This window comes from Strix aluco, chromosome 8 (assembly GCF_031877795.1).
Source record: "Strix aluco isolate bStrAlu1 chromosome 8, bStrAlu1.hap1, whole genome shotgun sequence".
In the NCBI taxonomy this organism is placed as follows: domain Eukaryota; kingdom Metazoa; phylum Chordata; class Aves; order Strigiformes; family Strigidae; genus Strix; species Strix aluco.
The window spans coordinates 4,981,680-4,998,998 of NC_133938.1; the positions used below are offsets into that span (position 1 = coordinate 4,981,680).

Consider the following 17,319-nt stretch of genomic DNA (forward strand, 5'->3'; position numbering starts at 1 on the left):
TCCTGCTCCCTCTCTCGGGGCTTGCTCCTTTGCTTGCCCAGCTGTTTGTGGCACTCTGCTTCCCAGCTGACTCAGAGGCACTGGAGCTCAGACAGCTCTGTGTGAGCACTCCAGTGCTCTCTTATTCAGAGGCACTTATGTGGCTTTTTTTCTCAGACATCTGCGTTTACGGAATGGAAATTAATGTCACTTGCATATAGATCTCTTTCAGTGATCTTTTGCAAGCATTTCCCGATTCTGTGTCTCTTTGTTTGGATGGGATTGCAGATAAGCATTTGTACATTCAATGTTCTTGGTACAGATAAGCATCGTTCTGCTCTTTCTATACAAGTTGGGAGCCTTCCCAAAGCTCAGGGAGTTAATAATACCAACAGCAAACTTTTAAACCCAACGGATCATCCTGTCTATCTTTAGCAAGTATTTTTGCTAAAAGCAGGGAGGAATCTGTACTGAGTTGGAAGATAAACCCCTATCTCTCAGATCCCACTTTGTACCTGAATCACAAGCCCACAACTGTGGCTTAATCCAATCGCTCTGTGAACCTGATAGATTTTCTACCAAACTTCTCCCTTCAAAACCAGGCAAGAAGACAACAGGAAGAACACTGTTGGGGCCTCGAAGTCAGAGACACCATAATTTCACACTAGAAAGATGCAGGGCTTGGGATTTGACAAGTATTTTTGCCAAGAGTTGTATTCCTCACACAGATGTGACGGGGTTGAAGCAGATTGGGCCAAGAGACTGCAAGTTCAGTGCTGTCTTGTAGGTATGGTTCCTCTTTGCATCCTCACCCAAACCCCAGACAAGGAATAGAACGGAAGAAACTCAACATAAGAAGGGCAGTCAGGGTACATCTCAATCACGTAATCAATAGGGTGTTTGACAGCTTTATTAATCTTTTATCACCCACGAGTTAAGGATAACAAAATGTCTGAGGCAGCCATTGTCAAATGGCTCAAGGTTTGCATCAAAGAAGCCTATTAAGCAGGAAAAGCTATTACTCTTGTAATAAATATGTGACAGGGGAGAGCTGGTAAGAGATTGGGGCCAGGAAAAATGGTTTAGTCAAATATGTCGGGTCACAGTGACAAAAGGTTAACGCCCTGTCACATGTTGGTAGCCACCGAATTCAACACCTCCAGCAAGGCTCCCTCTCCTCTGAGGTACAGTAACCACAGATGCTTTAATGATCTTACATAGGAAGGAATATGTAAAGCAGCTTAAGTCTCATTCTCTAGCTATTACAAGCTTGATCTCCTAGAATTAGACAGAAACTTTAATCGCTGTCTCACTGCTGTGATTTGCAAGCTCACACGTGAGTTTCTTCTTCCTTGCCAGGGATTAATTTTGCTGTTTGGTGACATCCCATTGCAAGAGTGGACGAGGAGAGCAAGAAAGGTACTCCACATAGATGGTAATTCTTCTTCCTGAGCATCGCCCAGCGGGCCAGTCACCTATTGACAGAGCTGGGTTAGGGCAGAGCTTCCAAGAGAAACACTTACCATCAAACTGCAAACAAAAAGGGAAGTTTGATCTACTGTGGCTGTAAGCTGTCACTCAAAAGTATTTCTGCCTTCAAAGTCTGGTTTCAAGCAGCAAGAGCTGACATCTACTCTTCCTCCCTGCACGGGGGAGACAGAAGGGAACCTCCTGTGGGAGAGCCAGGCAGACCTGGCCAAGGAGAAGCGGGCAGCGTGGGAAGGCAGCGCGGTGCCACGTCCCACTGGGCCCAGAACGCCTCTCGGGGTCTGCGCTTGAGCCCATGGACCCACCTCTGCGAGCCAAAGGCACATAAATCTCCGCAACTGCTGCACGTTGTCTGGCCACCACTGGAGACGAAGGTCTGGGCCACAGGTCAAGCGTCCTATTCCCCAAAGTCATCTTTTGGCCACGAAGCCAGGAGCACTGACCAGCTCGCCCCCCCCCCCCCCCCCCCAAACCTCTGTGCTAGGATGACTTTCTTCAGCTGTCGTCCCCCCCCCCCCCCGCGACCTCTCGGCCCTTGGGGCAGACGGAAGAGCCCCCCGGCACCCCGGGGCGCGGAGGACAGGGAGACACAAGAAAGGTGTTGCCGGGGGTCGGGGGGGGGGGGGTTAAGGGAGAGGGGGGTGGGCAGCGAATTGGGAACCGCAGCCCCTCACACCCCCTCCCCGCGCACCCTGCGGAGCGCCGGGAAAGAAGAGCCGGTGCTGCTGGGGGGCGGGGGAGACCCCATCGTGGCGAGGGGGGAATGGGGACCCCCCCCTCCGGGCACCGCCTCCTGCCCCCGGGCCGGGCGGGGCGGGGGGGCTCCCAGGCGCGGGTGCGCCGCGCCCCGCTATTAGGGGGAATGCGGTAGCGCGGTGGCTGCAGGGGACTGGCGCTGCCGCTGCGCGGAGGGAACCGCGGATCTGCTCGCCGGGGAGCCGCGGCAGCCGGCGTAGGCTCCGCGCCCAACAGCGGGAGCTCAGGGACGGGAAGGGGGCGCGCACCCCTCCGCCGGAGGAGAAGAAGGAGGAGGAAGATGAGCGGGGCGCAGCGGGGAGCGGCGCCGGCTGCAGGTAGGAGGAGGCGGCGGGGAGGCGCGGAGCCAACCGCGGGGCTGCGCGGGAGCGGCCGCGGGGCTGCGCGGAGGAGGGGAGTCGCCCGTGGCCTCCTCGTCTTGCCCCCCCTCCGCGGTGCCGCCTTACGCGGGTCAGGGGGGGGTGGTGGTGTCCCGGCTCTCCGTGGGAGAGACCCCGCGTAACTCAGCGCGGAGCGGCGGTGGCGGACTTGAGCGCAAAGTTTTGTCTGCCGGGAGGGAGGCGCTGGCGCGGCGGGCGGCGGCGGAGGAGCCGCCGAGGAGGCGGGGAGGGATGCCCGTCCAGCCCGGAGCCGCCGCGGCTGCCGGCGGGGGCGAAGTCGGCGACAACTGCGCGATCGGGACGTGCGAGCGGTGAGCGGCGGCTGTGCCGGGAGAGCCCGCGGGCTCGGCGGCCTGGGGGATCCTTTAACACTTCCAGAGCCGGGCAAAGCCAACTTAGGGCTGCAGCCGGCATCTTCGCGGCCGTGGTGGGAGTGAACGTGAGACACGGGTTTCTTTCTTATTTTCGCGTGTGTGGGGGACTCTTCGGCGGGGTTTGCCTTCCATCCACCTCTGCCTGCGCAGCCTGTGAGGAGCAACTTGAACCAGCTGGCCCCTGTTGGTTTAGTATTTGCAACCCCAATAAATATTTTCTCGCCCTTCAGCCTTTTTCTCAACGCCTTCTTATAACGGAGATGATTAATCAGTTAGGTTAGTGGCCAATTAGGCGTAACCTTGTAGGAAAATAATTATGGAAGGATAGATGGGGTTTGAGTACTGATGTGATACAGTATACACCCAGCTTTTGGTAGCTGTTTCCCAATGTGTGTTCTTAATTGTGAATGAAAATCAAAGTGTAATGACAAATATGTTGTTACTTCTAGTGGAAGAATATAATTTTATTTGCCAGTGACATATATGGCAGCTTTAAACTAAAGGGTGTGTGTGTGTGTGTGTTAGAGAGGGGCTAGTTTTCCTGCTCAGTCACAAAATGTTTTTCTCCCTTCTAAATGTGGTCTTTCCAGTGCTGCTGGTTGCTTTGAATGTTTGGTTTGCAGAAATGAATTTCATTTCAGTGCCCTAGGAGTCTCATGAGAAGAGGTGCACTGCTATGGCTTTTGAGGGATAGTAGTTTTAACTGATCTTGTTAAATAATGCTATTATTAAATGAGTGCAAATTGAAGCAAATGCATTTTTCATTGCCCACAAGTTGTGTTTCCGAGCTAAATTTCTTTTTATGACTAGAGAGGCTTTTACACTGCAGTGTTACAATACAGCCATATTAAAAAGGTCCTTGGAACAAATAACCCTCTAACGCTGCAGCTACGTTTTCAGTAGACTTCAGTAGTTCTGTGGGAAATAATTATGTTAGAATTAAGGAATCTGGGCTGAATTGATTGTGCTTTTTTAATCGTGATGTTAAACTGCTTATAGGTATTCATGTGAGTGGTAAATCTAAACCCAAAATCTAAAAAAAAGGAAAACCCCCAAACCCAAAGCTTTAATTTGAATTAAATAATTTTTCTCTCTTTTTTGCAACAGGTTCTTCTAGTCTTTTTTTTTTTTTTTTTTTCCCCCCTCCCCTTCTGTCTTCCTTTAACTGACAGTGAGGTCTCCTGCTTGAATGTATTTTCTTAACCAAGTAGAGTGCAGTGGTACATGATACCATCATTCTCTTCTGTGTATGGCTTACTCTATCGGTGATACTGCAAGGAAAACTAGAGATAAAAGGGAAAACGATTCCTGAGGTTGATGGTGTTGGCAAATTGAGTGATGAAGGTTTATTCTGAGGAACCCCAACACATTTTAGATGGTGGTTTCTGTGGGATGTGATGCTGAAATCGCAGCGCAGGTCAGCACGCAGCCTTCAGTGATCTAGCACCAAATTCTCTGGTGCGTACTTGGAAGGTGTGAAAAGCAGACATGGGAGTAAGCTGCTTACCTTCTAATGTCAATATTTGGTGCTAAAAATTTAATTTTGAGTAGAAGACAAGCAGGTTGCTTACTTCTAACTGCAGCTCTTCGTTATTGGTTTTTGTTTGCTCTAGTAAACAAACATATCTCTTAAAATTGAATTAAATGTATAAATTGCTTGAACCAGAGAGGGGGAGAGAGACTCTATTTAGTTAAAATAATAAATAAAAAATTCAAATATTGTGGCACTGAGTGGCTGAAGTACAGCTTTGGCCCCAATCACTCCAGCGGTGCTCCGGGCAAACCTTCCGTGTCCAGCCCCCTTCCCCAGGGTTGGAGGATGGAAGTGCTCGGGGTGACTTGAGGGGTGACGCCTGCTTGACTGACAGATGCTTATTGCAGAGCAGCACCCGGTGCTCTCTAATTTTGCCTCTGTAATGATTTCCTCCAGCGAGCTGACAGAGAATTAAAATGTTTACAGTCAGATTTTGGAAGGGTTTATCAGGATGCAGAAGGAAGGGTAGGGAAATCCTTCCATTTTTAGATCTCTGTAATCCCAAGCTTCTGTTCTTGTAGTCACACTAATTTTTTATTGATCATTGTGGCAGTGACTACTGTGTTTCAGAGCATGGTAATGCTAATGTTTCCACTCCAGATAGAGTAGTCTTAAAAAAAAAAAAAAAAAAAAAAAAAGGCGAGAAGGAAGGAGTGGCTAAAAGAGACATCTTATTCCAGTCTTTTTTTCAGGTTGCTCGTGAAACTGAGGCCATTGATGAACAGTTGTACACTTTTGAAATTAAATTTCAGTGAAAGGACAAAGCTTTCAATCCTGTTTACTGTAGAAATGCCAGGTAATCTTGAGCACTGCTTATCATAGGATAAGGATGCAAACTTCACTGTTCTCCAGATCAAGCCCATTTCTCCACTGGAGTAAAACTATGGGAATAGATGAGTATATGGTTGAGGGTGTATATCGTTTCCCCTGTTGATGTCAACTTTTGTGTGCAAAAGGAGCTGAGCTAGAGTCCAGACTGGTACCCAGAATGGCAGTACATGAGCAACAGAAAATTTGAGTCAGTCACTTCTGATGATCAGCTTTCTCCTTATCAACTTCATATGTGCGCCGCAGATCAGGAACACAGGCTATGTTTTTTAACCATCTGATTCTGACATAAAATTCCTTTGCAGATCCATCTGTGCTCGTCAGCTTGTGCCTGATATTCACCCTCTGGTACCAACCTTTAATTTCACCAGTCAATTTCACACCTTAGTACTGGGAGTGTTTGCCACTGAAGTAGGGTGCTATTGGAGGTCCCACATCACCCCCTTCCCCACTTTGTGTAGGGAATTAAGCATGATGCTGTGGCTAACCCAGCCTGGAGCTGGCAGATCTGGATGCTTTCACAGTGACACCTATTAAGTGAATTCACTGTCTACAAGGGGGAAAGGAGGAAGGTTATGATACTCATGAGGAAATACCAAAATGAATATATTCTCTGTGTTCCCCGTTGATCTGATTGCAGGCTGACTACAGTCGCTCACTTGGATTTTTAAGGATGTCCTTGTGCTATCAGAGCTCTAAAGAATCAAGTAGGTGGCATGTTTGTGGTTTTATGCTTTAGCAGGGATGCAGAAGCAGGCTGGAAATAAAAACAAGCTGTTCTCAACTGTTGCTGAGCTCTTGGAAGAGGGAATGAAAAGTATTCTTTTGAGTAACCTGGATAGCAGATGGAAATGACCCTTTACACAGTGTCTATAAAACAGCACGTTGGATAAAATGGTCCTATTACAGGAAGTACAGAGGGCGAAAAACCTAAGCAGTCTTGACAATTGTTTTGGGATTGTTCTACAAGAAAATCAAAGGCTTGTCAGTTTTTGCTTTTATGCACATAAATCACCTTTGCTCCTCCTGTTTCATAAAATGCGTTGGGTCAGGACTTTTCAGTTTGCCTCTATGGTATTGTGAGTACTTAGAGTACACATAACAAACAACAGGAGATTCATATTTCACAGCACTTTCATTTTTCAGTGGTGTGCCAGGTTAAAGAACCTCCAACTTTCCTTTAAAATAGCGTGAAGATTGTGCAAGCCAGTTAAAAGCAAGGAGAATACGTTCCGATATTCCTCTTTTATATCTGCAGATTGACGCATTCAACAGCCAACTTCTTTGATTCTTGCAACATTTAAACATGAGTTACTTTGTGGAAAAACACTGCATGAATATTTTCTCCTGTTTTAATGTAGCAGAGTTCTCTTGAAGTCGAAGCAACTGCATCTGGTTCCTTAAGCTGAGGATATGGCCCAGCAAAGGACTTTTCTAATTGGCAGGAGGGTGGGTTTGGTACCCTTACCCTTCCTTGCAGGGCAATATTTTCGAAAAAAATGTAAATCTTACTGACATCAGTGGGATTTCTCATTTGAAAAGTTAAATGCTCCTCAGTGAGAGGTGAGGGTATTACTTTGGCTCACAGGGCATTTTCTCTGACTAATGTATACAAAATGTATGTTGGGATTGCCCAATACTGATAATTCACGCACCTCTGGAGTGGAATACAGCAGCCATTCTGGGCTAGAAACATTATGCAGGAGGGGCTTAGGGAAGAGAAGTGAAGAAAAACTAATCCAATTGAAACTGCAAGGGGAATTTAGGAAGCAGAATGCAATTATCCGAGTTGGATATTGGCCAGGACATGTTAGTTAGCGTTTTTACTCTTGCAAGAATTGTCATGGGATCTTTAATGACGATGAATGGTCAGGACTCTATTTTACATCTCATTTGAAGGCCTGGACTTCCATGTCGTCACGAGGATGAAGTGAATGCTTTGCCTTCCTTCAGGATGCGTTGCTTGGGTCAATATGCTTTCCTCCCCACAGGCTCAAGGCTCTCGGGGCACACCTGCCTTGCAACTCCACGTGCCCAAGGGTTTTCATCACCTTGAGTTGCTAAACTGAAAGCAATTCAGACACCCAGCATTACTTGATATTTCCTTTCTACTTAACTTCCTTTTTGTGGAGTGGTAGGTAAAGGTGCTCTTACACCATCGCTTCTCCCTTCCTGGAATTTTGCCATGTTAGCAATAGTGGCTCTGTATGCATATTATTAGTTGCAGCATCTTCTAAACGCTATCGACCCGAGTTATCATGGCATACATGACACAATGCACCTTGGTAGCTCTGGGTGGTCTTTATAGTGGATTGTATCAAGGAAGAGAAGTCATTGAAGTTGCTTGTTTCAGGGACTAATAAGGCACCTTTTTTTTTTTTTTTTTTTTTTTTTTTTATTTGGCAAGAGCACACATCAAAGCCCAGTTCCCATTCAGCTAACTGCGGTCTTCATATGGAGAAGTCCCCCTACAATTTGAGTTGGCCGTGGCATATTTCCCCCTCCTTTCCATATTTCCCCCTCCTTTCCATATTTCCCCCTCCTTTCCATATTTCCCCCTCCTTTCCATATTTCCCCCTCCTTCCCGAAGCTCTAGTGTGTTGGTTCTTATTTCTCTCTCCTTCCCGAAGCTCTAGTGTGCTGGTTCTCTCCCCTGTTTTATGAGGACTGGTGGATAGAAGAATCATCTGTCAATAGTAAACAGACGATAAATCTTACTGAAACTGGTGTTTCAGGAGAAAGGAGTTGATGTATAAGATATTTTCTTCTCTATAATCATGATTTTCCTTTTAGCTATCTGAACTTCAATGTGTTTGTGTTATTTGTTTTGGTTTTTTTTTTTTTTTTGAAAAGCGCCTCTTTTCTGTTAAAAGTCATTGTCTGGTTATGAATGTGTTTTAATATCAGTGTTTTTTGGTATTCAGGCTAGAAAAGCAGTAGGATGACAGTATGCTTCTTGGGAAGAAGAGGCTTCATGTTACTTTGGAGGTTTAGGGATGATGCGTTTGTTGTGACAGTAAAAATATGGTTCTAGGAACTTGGAGGATTGCTCTGCATCTACTGGGCTACCTTTTAGTCTGTTTATCAAAGTGCTTGCAGTCTGTCTTAGAGGTCATGAAGCAGTGGCAGATGCTGAGAGGTAAAATTAGATATGCATCCAGATTTTAATATATAATTTTATTAACAAAATATGAAGAGCAATGTAATAGCAGGTACTTTTTTTTTTTTTTTTCTTCTTTTCTTTTCTATTAGGAGACCTGTCCTGAGATTCTGTTCTCCTGCAAGCTGGTACATAAGGAGGCTGTGCTTCTAAGCTACCTCTGTCACTAATACTCATGTGCAACACAGATAATTAAAAGATAACATGGTTAATACTCTCCTTATAGTAAAGATTTTTCCTATTTATATAGAAATTTCCCCCCAAACTCTTATGATAACATCAATGTCAATAATTCAAAATGCTGATTCAAAATCACGCAAAATATACATTATGTATAAAGTCATACGTTTTGCATCCAAGGATTTCCTCTCTACAGTTTAGATTGTTTTGTAGTCTGTGGAAGGATGGGTAATATCTACATCCATGTGTCTTGAATTTTTGGTGAAAAGTAAAGAGCTGATCACTCCAACCTGTGTTACACAGGCTTACGGTGCAGTTTCTGCAGAATTTGTGGAGTTTCACAGGGGCAGTCATGAGTGCTGGGGAGAGTCTCATCATTCTGTTACTGTCTGTCAGAGTAACATACAGGTGAGTTAATTATGCTGATCACCTCTTAGGATGTAAATCAGAATCCCAACTCTGAGCTTTTTAAGATGTTCAGAGTATGTGGAATGTAATGTTAAGGAACAGAATGAATCTTCATCGTGATCCAGAAGCCTTGGAGGAAACCACTCTTCCTTATCTTTGTAAAATAACAATGTCTTTGGTCCAGGGCTTCTTAGATGATTGTGTAAGGCCAGATTTTGTCCATCATAAATAAAGTGAATGGGCTTAGAGACTTCACATGTAAATGAAGTGCCCATTCCATCTGCCTCTGTGTGGCTTGACCCGCAAAATAACAACAAATGCTTCCACTGCTTGAAAGAATTTGATGAATATGTTATGTTGGCCAGGTGTAAAGCTGTGATCTGTGACATTTCATGCCTCATGTGGGCATTATGCTGTCATGCGGCACAGTGGGCTGCATTAATAGAGTCTTTGGGGATAAAGAGAGAGAGAATATGGACAGAAGCCGTTGTTAGGCAAAATAAATTATAGAGTAGCTCATCCAGTGTGAGAATTGTGAGTGATGTAGTTTCAAACATCATTTTTTCAGTAATTGTGCTGTTTGAATTGTGACCTACTTTAATAACATTCTATCATTTTTAATATTTCTTTATTCATTACATTTTATACACACTCAGGTGGTTTACTGCAAGCTGTGTGGAAATTACAATGAAGGTCAAGTGCTTTTTGTGAAGATAACTTGTTACTGAAAATATTAACTTGTTGTCATTATTGTTTTCCAACGGGAAATTTTATTTGTCTGGCGAATGAAGAGATGATGTCGGGCTTGTGTTAAAGTGTGTGATTACTGTCAGTAGACCAAAGTCCCTCCAGTCATAGGTCTGAGATGTACATGATCACTGAACAAGTCTCACTTTAAATTGATTTGTTTTTCCCTACACTGTTAAGCTGGTACAGGCCTTTATCAGAAACATCTTTCAGATTAGGACCGGTTTATATAGATTTAATGTTTAAATGCCTTCAGTTAGCTGAAGCTAAACTGAAAATTGCAACTTTACTATTGAAATAACCATGCCTACACATGGCTTTTCAGCCTTTCAAATGAGCTTAAATTCATGCTTTAAATTCTATTAGTTCAATATTTTTCATGTGGAAAAGGCTTTGTGGCTTGGTCCACAGGAGGACTGTGTAGAGTTGGAGTTGAGCCTTGGTTAGGGTTGAGACTGTGCTCTCTATTGCTACTGCTGGTGTCACTTCAGTTAAATCACAAGTTCTCTATAGCAGTTATCCAAGAAATGACCTTCCATCAGTTGCCCCATGGTTAGCAGACATGTAATTGTAAATTGTATGTGAGAACTTGGAAAAATGTGTCCTGGGACCAGGACATCAGGATCATCAGTTTCTCAAGTCATAATTCCACTTTGGTGCAGCATGCCTATTACTTGGCTTAGAGCTATGAAAAGACATACCACTGGAAAAAAAAAGAAAGCTTTTCAGCATCCCCGCTGTCTTTACAAAGCGTAACGGACATGTTGGATACTAACGCATCATTTCTTACTATCGAAATAGAGCAGTTCTATGTAAAGGTCAGCGGTGCTTAGTGTCTAAAATGTTCCAGTTTTTAGTATGCATATTTGAGGTTCCTCTTGGGAATCAAGTATAGAAAGTGTAGAAGGAAAACAGGAGGGTTGCAGTGAATTCACCATTTTGGCTGTTGCAGCAGATTGGGGTTGAAATGTTACTGTCTTTCTCATTGCATGACCAAAATTCTAGCCTGCTGGTTTGATGTGGTGGACCAAAAGGTTTCCTTGATCCAGAGCCAGAGAGATCTCAGTTTAGAAGTCATCAGTGTCTAATTTTCCTTCTGAGCTATGTAATTCAAATTCTCTGTAGTCATGTCTTTTAAGTATGATATGGAGGAAAACTGGAGTAATTGGGTAAGTATCCTGCTTTTAAAGGTTTTTAGACAAAGCTTTCATGTGTCTGTCTGTGTGTCTGTTCCCCCCCCCCCCCCAGCATAAAAGAGAGCTAGTTAGGAGAAGTTAACAGGAGAAGGTTAGCCCAGAAAAGAGAGCACTTGTAATAGAGACCTGTTAAAACCATATGGAGAACTGAATAAGGAATTGTCTTTTCCAGTAAATTAAGGGAAGGGTGTCATATGACATGAGCAAGCAGCAGGTACAGAACAAATAAGGCACTCCACACAAGGTGGTGTTACGCAGGAAAGCTCATTGCCTTGGGATGTTGTGGGTGCTAAAAGCTCACACAGACAAACAATCTTCTGGAAAAGTTTGTGGTAGAACTGAGGGCTAATGCATGAAGTGATACTGCTTCTGGAGTAGAAATGCCAGGTTCACAATTGTCTGGAGGCTGGAAATGTGTTCTGGTGAATTATCACAATATGTGTCTGCTCTTGGTGACTGCCAAAGAGTCAAGGTTACTGAATACAGGGCCAGCTGGCCCATTGCTCCGAGCCAGAAGGGCTGTCTTAGGTGTAGGTGAAGAACTTAGCCAAAAACCAGTGTAGAATATTACACCATCTCCTCTCCCCTGATGTCATCTGGGTTTCTCTTGAGTTAAAGGTGTTTGAGCTGGCTAGAGTATGGGAGATGGTAGAAGTTGTTTCTAAGAGACGGACATCTGTGTCGGAGTAAAGATGTTGAGTTCAAGCAAGGCACTGAGTATTGCAAAGGTGTAGAAAACTGGAGTAATTCCTTGTGCAGGTGATATGTATTTTGCTGTAGTTTTAACCAGTGACTTTGATTTAAGGCTGTTATTTCACTTATTTGGTGATACATGCTCTACCCTTGCTGTTTGATAGTGTAATGATCTATCTGTTGGAGTTGGTTGTTCTTAGCAAATACTTGTGTTATGTATAGCTGTATTCATCTGTATCTGAAGCTTGTAAAGTGACCCAGAAGCATTTTAAATGAATATATTAAAAAAAAAAAAAAAAAAAACCAAAAACCAGCAGCAAATAGTGTCCTGGTATAAAGTGTTGAAACGAGAACTTGGGAAGTGAATGTGCTCCCTGAAAGGAAAGCAAAGACAGACAAGGCTTGCAGAGGAGGCATGCTGTGTGTCAGCATGAGAGCCAAGTGAATTGCCTCAAAGACAGGTCAGTCCTACTCTTCCAACCTATTTCTCCACAGGCTGTGAATGTACTGGTTGTGATAGTGGGTGCTGGTCTGTCCTAAGCACCAGAAGTTGAAATAAGATGATTCATGTGCAGCTTTGTCAAACAACCATTCTAGGTCCTGATTTAGTCTTTAAAACATCACCTTTTCAGTTTAAAAATCTTGCAAATTTAAACAATCTGGGCTTTTTTTGAGGTTAGAAACCATTATATTGCACTTAGGTCATGTTTAAACATGTTCCAAGCTCATGGGATGGAAACTCCAATTCAGTTTTATTGGAAGTGGAGAATCTTGGGTAATTGCTTGACTTCAGGAATTGGGGTTTAAGAAGAACACTAAATATCATGAGACTTGTGATAAAATCTTAAGAGTGGGCAACAGTGTATAAGCCACTGAACAGCTGTTGGATTGTAATTAGGTTTGATCACTATCAGCTTGAGCCACGTTTGCACAGGTTACCTAGACATGAAAAGACACGTGTCTCATTACCAGTTCCTTGAGCAACTCAGTCCTTTGATTGAACAGTTCCTTGATGATGGTGATATGGAGTGGTCAGGCATTTTTTTTTTCTTTCCTTTGCATTTTTTTCTGTTTCCCTTACGGCTTACTTTTCCCAAACTCAGGTTATCTAGTGCCTAGTCACAGGCCGGCATTCTTCCCATGTGGAGGAATGATCTAGGCTGAATGTCACTGTTGGTCCTGGAGGTTATGGTTTATCCAGTTCATTCTGATTCTGGAGACCAAGGAAATACTTTTAGTTCTAAATGGCTGTCTGTCTTTGAAATAGGTTGCTTTTCTGTGGAAATGCTTGTCTGTTCCTATAACTTTCTGTATACAAATTTTGAAGAAATAAAATATTAGACTCGTAGTAAGAATGCCACCTTGTTCAGGTTTCTAGGGTACAACATTTGTTAGTGGGAGGACCTGGAGTAGAGTTTATTAATAATTTCACTTATTACAGATTCCTGTTGTCGTCAGGTTATCACTTCAAGTGCAAATACACAGTGGAGTTTACACATGGCAACATTTAAAAAGCAAAGTTCAGATATTGTAATTGCAGTGGAGTCATTTGGAATTATTTAATAAAAGAGCTGTACAAAAAGGTTCCTCTTACTCTAATTTCATTAATAATGTATTTTGCAATTGGCTGGGGCTGACAACTTTTCTTTCAGTGTCATGTGGAACAAATTAGTAACTGACTAAGATTTCATCACTGGAATTATGCTGTACATCATGGCTGCTAAGACTTTCACAGTGACAAGGAGATCATATAACCCTTATTTCAAACGTACAAATTAGGGAATGGAATAGCATTTTTTACCTGTCAGCAGATGTCAACAGATAGGAACAGAGGTTGGAACAATAGTGCTTTTTGTAGGAGAATGGCATGTCCGTCAAAGCTGGTTAATTCATTCTTTTGATACGTATCCTGATTTATTCCCCCCCCCCCCTCCCCCCCCCCATATTGAAGAAGCAGCAAACACATGCTCACTGACATGCACTTCAGTCTTTCAAAGAATTTCACAAGTGCACTTTATGAAACAGCCAGCCTTTTTTGCCAATGAGATTCTCTCCTACTTCTACCTATTAGTTGCAAACATCATATTGTACCTTGCAAATGTCGGATGCTGGCTCTCTGGTTCTGTTCACCTTTGCTTCCTCTGCAGCTCCCACATCTGATTGGGCTCTTGGCTCTGCAGTTGCCTGACTAACTTGCTTTCTGCCTCATTTACTCCCCAATGACCGCTCAACGACGTTCCCTGAATTCAGGACCAGCTCAACTTTGTGACTGCCTGCTCAGGATGCTGCAGCAGCAGTGTGCTTAGTGACTTCTCTTTAAAGATGTATAGCCATACATCTTTTGAATCGTAAAGCTAAATTTCATTAGCTTCACCAGAAGGAAGGGTTGAACACTGGGGAAAAAAATATACCACTGAGGCTACTGTAAGAAATTCTACCTAAATGATACAGCATAGTAGAGCTAGTGCCAAGTATGGTGAAATATTGGTGCAGCTGCTCCGTGCTTTACTGAAGCTAAAGCAGAAGTTCACAGTTACCTGATATTTCCTGAACATTTGTTGTAAATACTGAACTAAGCCACATGTTGAGTCACTTATGTTTGGTACTTTGCACTTGAAGAAGTGTATGCCAAGGTTTTGGAGAGGTTTAAGATTTTTTTCTTTTACTGAGCTTGGGACCTTCTTTAGAGTAAACCAAAGGCAACTTGAAACCACTGTCATCTTAGAGTTTTGAGGTCTTTTCAGCACGATGCTTGCAGTGACCCTGAGCACAAGTTAGGGGTGTGAGCTGTGAGTGCTGTTCCCCACCAGCTGTTTTTCTCTGTGCAATATTGTGCATTCAGTCCTTGGTGGCTCAGAAGTGAGAGTCTTGGACTGATTCACTTCTGACAGGTACACCTTCATCTTCGTGGGCCCTCCTTAATCTGGTGATCGCTGACTAAGCCTGTGGGAAGATGAGCAAGTGTGTCAGTGTGGGGCTTTTTCGTTTCTTTTGTTAAGATTCTGCTCAGTCAGAGTTGAATCTTATTCAATGGAGACTTGTATGGGCGTGGTTTTTTTTTTTTTTCCCACGTGCGTATTTGTAACATCTTTCTTCCATCGTATTTAAGGCCCTTTTTCAAACCCTGGGTGGGTGTATCCTGACTTTTGAAGTTCAAGGAGAGCACTGTGATTGCCTACCTTGTGTAGTGTGTTAACAAAACCCCACCTTTTATGTCCATATCTCGCCTATTGTTTCTATCAGTTTTGCCACCTAACTAGTGGCAAGTTCTGTGTCTGGTTTCAGAATCCTCATTTCTTAAATGTTGGAAAGTATCTGGTATTTTTGCCTTAAAGGTCCTATAAACACCATGCTAACAGCAAAGAAACAAAATGCAACATAAACTCAAGTAATTTTGACTTAATTCTTTAGCTAATTGGGCCAACTAAGAAAGTAAAAATGGGGCTGAGATATGGCTTTCATGTGCTTTGCTGTATTCTGTGGACATCTGATTTATAATTTTAATGTTGGTTGTCTTATAGGTGGCATATTTTAGAGCTCAGCATGGAAGCCAGATAGCTGCTTGTGCATATTTGGGAGGAAGGGAGAGACAATAAAACTGGACAGTGATCTTGTTTTTTGGTGTTTTTCTTTTGGAGATGGCTGAATTTGAGACTAACTTGGCACTGCTCCGTAGCAGAGGAACTTGCAGTGATGCTGCAGTTTTGTTGGTGCCACTGCAGACACAAAGGCTAAAACAAATCAAAATGAACGGAGAGGAGCAGATGGGGCAAGTGAGAAGTTGGGAAATCATTCAAAGTGTTAGACACTGAACGATTTCAATTTTCCTGAGACAAGCGGGTGCTGTGGCACAACATGGCTCTTTTTGACACTCAACACACGTGAGACAATTTTGGAATAAAAGCTGCATCAGGTGTTCTGTTTCCAAATTTTTCCTGCCTGAGGGAGAGTGTTTGCATTTGGCAAGGATATCTGTAAGGGGGATGGAGAGGTAAAAACAAGCTTATCATAAATCCTTTCAGATGTTTTGTTGACCACTCCAATCATAGTGTGTCTGTACAAGAGATGGGTGAAGTTCCTCCTGCTGAGGCAAAAATGGGATTTTTAAGGATATGACAAGGCAGTGGGAGTCAAAGAAGTCAGACAGAGATACCTCTTTTCTTCTAAAGAGGTTGTCTTGATTTTAATGTCCTCCTTAAAGGATACAGTTTTCCTGGAGGGCAGGAGTACCCAAAAGAGTAAATACCTCATTTTGATAAATATGAATGTTGGAAATTTGGACATCTTCATGTGTGCAAAACCCAAGCAGCAACCCACGGAGATGGGATAAAATGTCTCTGTCTCCCAGTCTTTTCAGTCCTTAGTGATGGTTTTGCCTTGTGCTAGGAGTGGATTTTTTTGGGTGCCGCCTTACTAGAAGCTCAGGTAAGCCTGTCACTGTGGCCTAAGCTTAGTGTTTTCCCTGCTTACACTGTTTAAAAAAGCTCAGTACTAAAAGGTGTAAAGAGTGGGGAAACCTGAGGGTGAAAATACTAAGGTTTGAACTTGCATGCTCTGAGAGCATCAGCTAAGCTATACTCCATCAATAACGAATCCACAGAAATTCCTCAGAATATGTGACCTCTATTCCTCTGTAACATTGTTCTTCTGTTTAAGATTCCCCTTTAAAGGATTTGGCTTCTTTTAAAAGTAGGGAAATGAGATATAAAGAATTCTGTTCCCATTTGGTAAGTGCAGCCTAAACACGATTTTCCAGTATTTATTTTTTATAACTGCATAAATAGACTGTAGATAATTCATGCTTTAAATGCTGTGGGGCATGGAAAAGTTGGGTGTAGGAAAAATGTGTATGATAAGGCATAGTTCCAGCAGAAAGAAAAGGAACTTAAAAAGCAGTTGGATTCTTTCCATCCACCCTACAAAGAAGAAAATTGGTTTGCAGGAAATATAGGTCATGGCACTGTTCTGGCATCTTGATGTTACTGTTTTGTAAGTACAGTATATTGCTAGCAGCACAATTTGGGACTCCCATTAGAGCTGTTCTTTGCTGTCAGACTTAAAGGCCATTTAATATCCCTTATGTGATCTAATGCACTCCACACAGACAATTTAGAAGGTGGTGTGAGTTTGGTGGGTTTTTTTGTTTTGTTTTGTTTTTTGAATTAAGTTATTGAAAGCTACTTTGGAGACTCTTCCTGCTGTTGCACGGAAAAGTCAGTTACTTCAATAAGGACCCAAGAATTAGGGATGTGCCATGAACAGGGCAGTGAAACTAAATTCTTCTTCTCTCTCCATGGTAGAACACAGAAGACAATGAAACCTTGTGTTGCTGTGCCACAGGGTTTTACAGATAAAAGCTTATTATTGGAGAAAAGCTTTGGCTTTTTGAACATGACATTCACCTTTGATTATGAGATTAATTTCTTTATGTTAGAAAAGATATTAAAGCCAGCTGTATTCTGTGAGTCAGATTGTCTGTATTCTCCTCTGTTTGTGTCCAGCACCAGGGCAGTGTCAGTGGTGTTTGCTGGAAGAGGAGACTAAGGCTGACAATAGCTCTGTGGGGAAGGGAGGCAACACTGCAACCATCTTAGAA

At 43.2% G+C, this 17,319-nt stretch overlaps 1 protein-coding gene across 9 annotated transcripts in view; it reads left to right on the top strand.

The window, feature by feature from the left end:
- Nucleotides 1-1,680: 1,680 nt before the first annotated feature.
- DAB1 (DAB adaptor protein 1) overlaps nucleotides 1,681-17,319 on the top strand; it is a 475,330-nt gene continuing 459,691 nt past the window's right edge. For 5 of the 9 annotated variants that reach the window (XM_074831918.1, XM_074831927.1, XM_074831928.1 and 2 more), the window contains exon 1: nucleotides 2,361-2,540. The gene's annotated coding sequence lies outside the window, so the exon portion shown is untranslated. Of the gene's footprint in view, nucleotides 1,855-2,360; nucleotides 2,541-2,936; nucleotides 3,043-17,319 lie in introns of those variants that run through there. The other 4 variants (XM_074831920.1, XM_074831923.1, XM_074831919.1 and 1 more) reach the window with 3 other exon arrangements.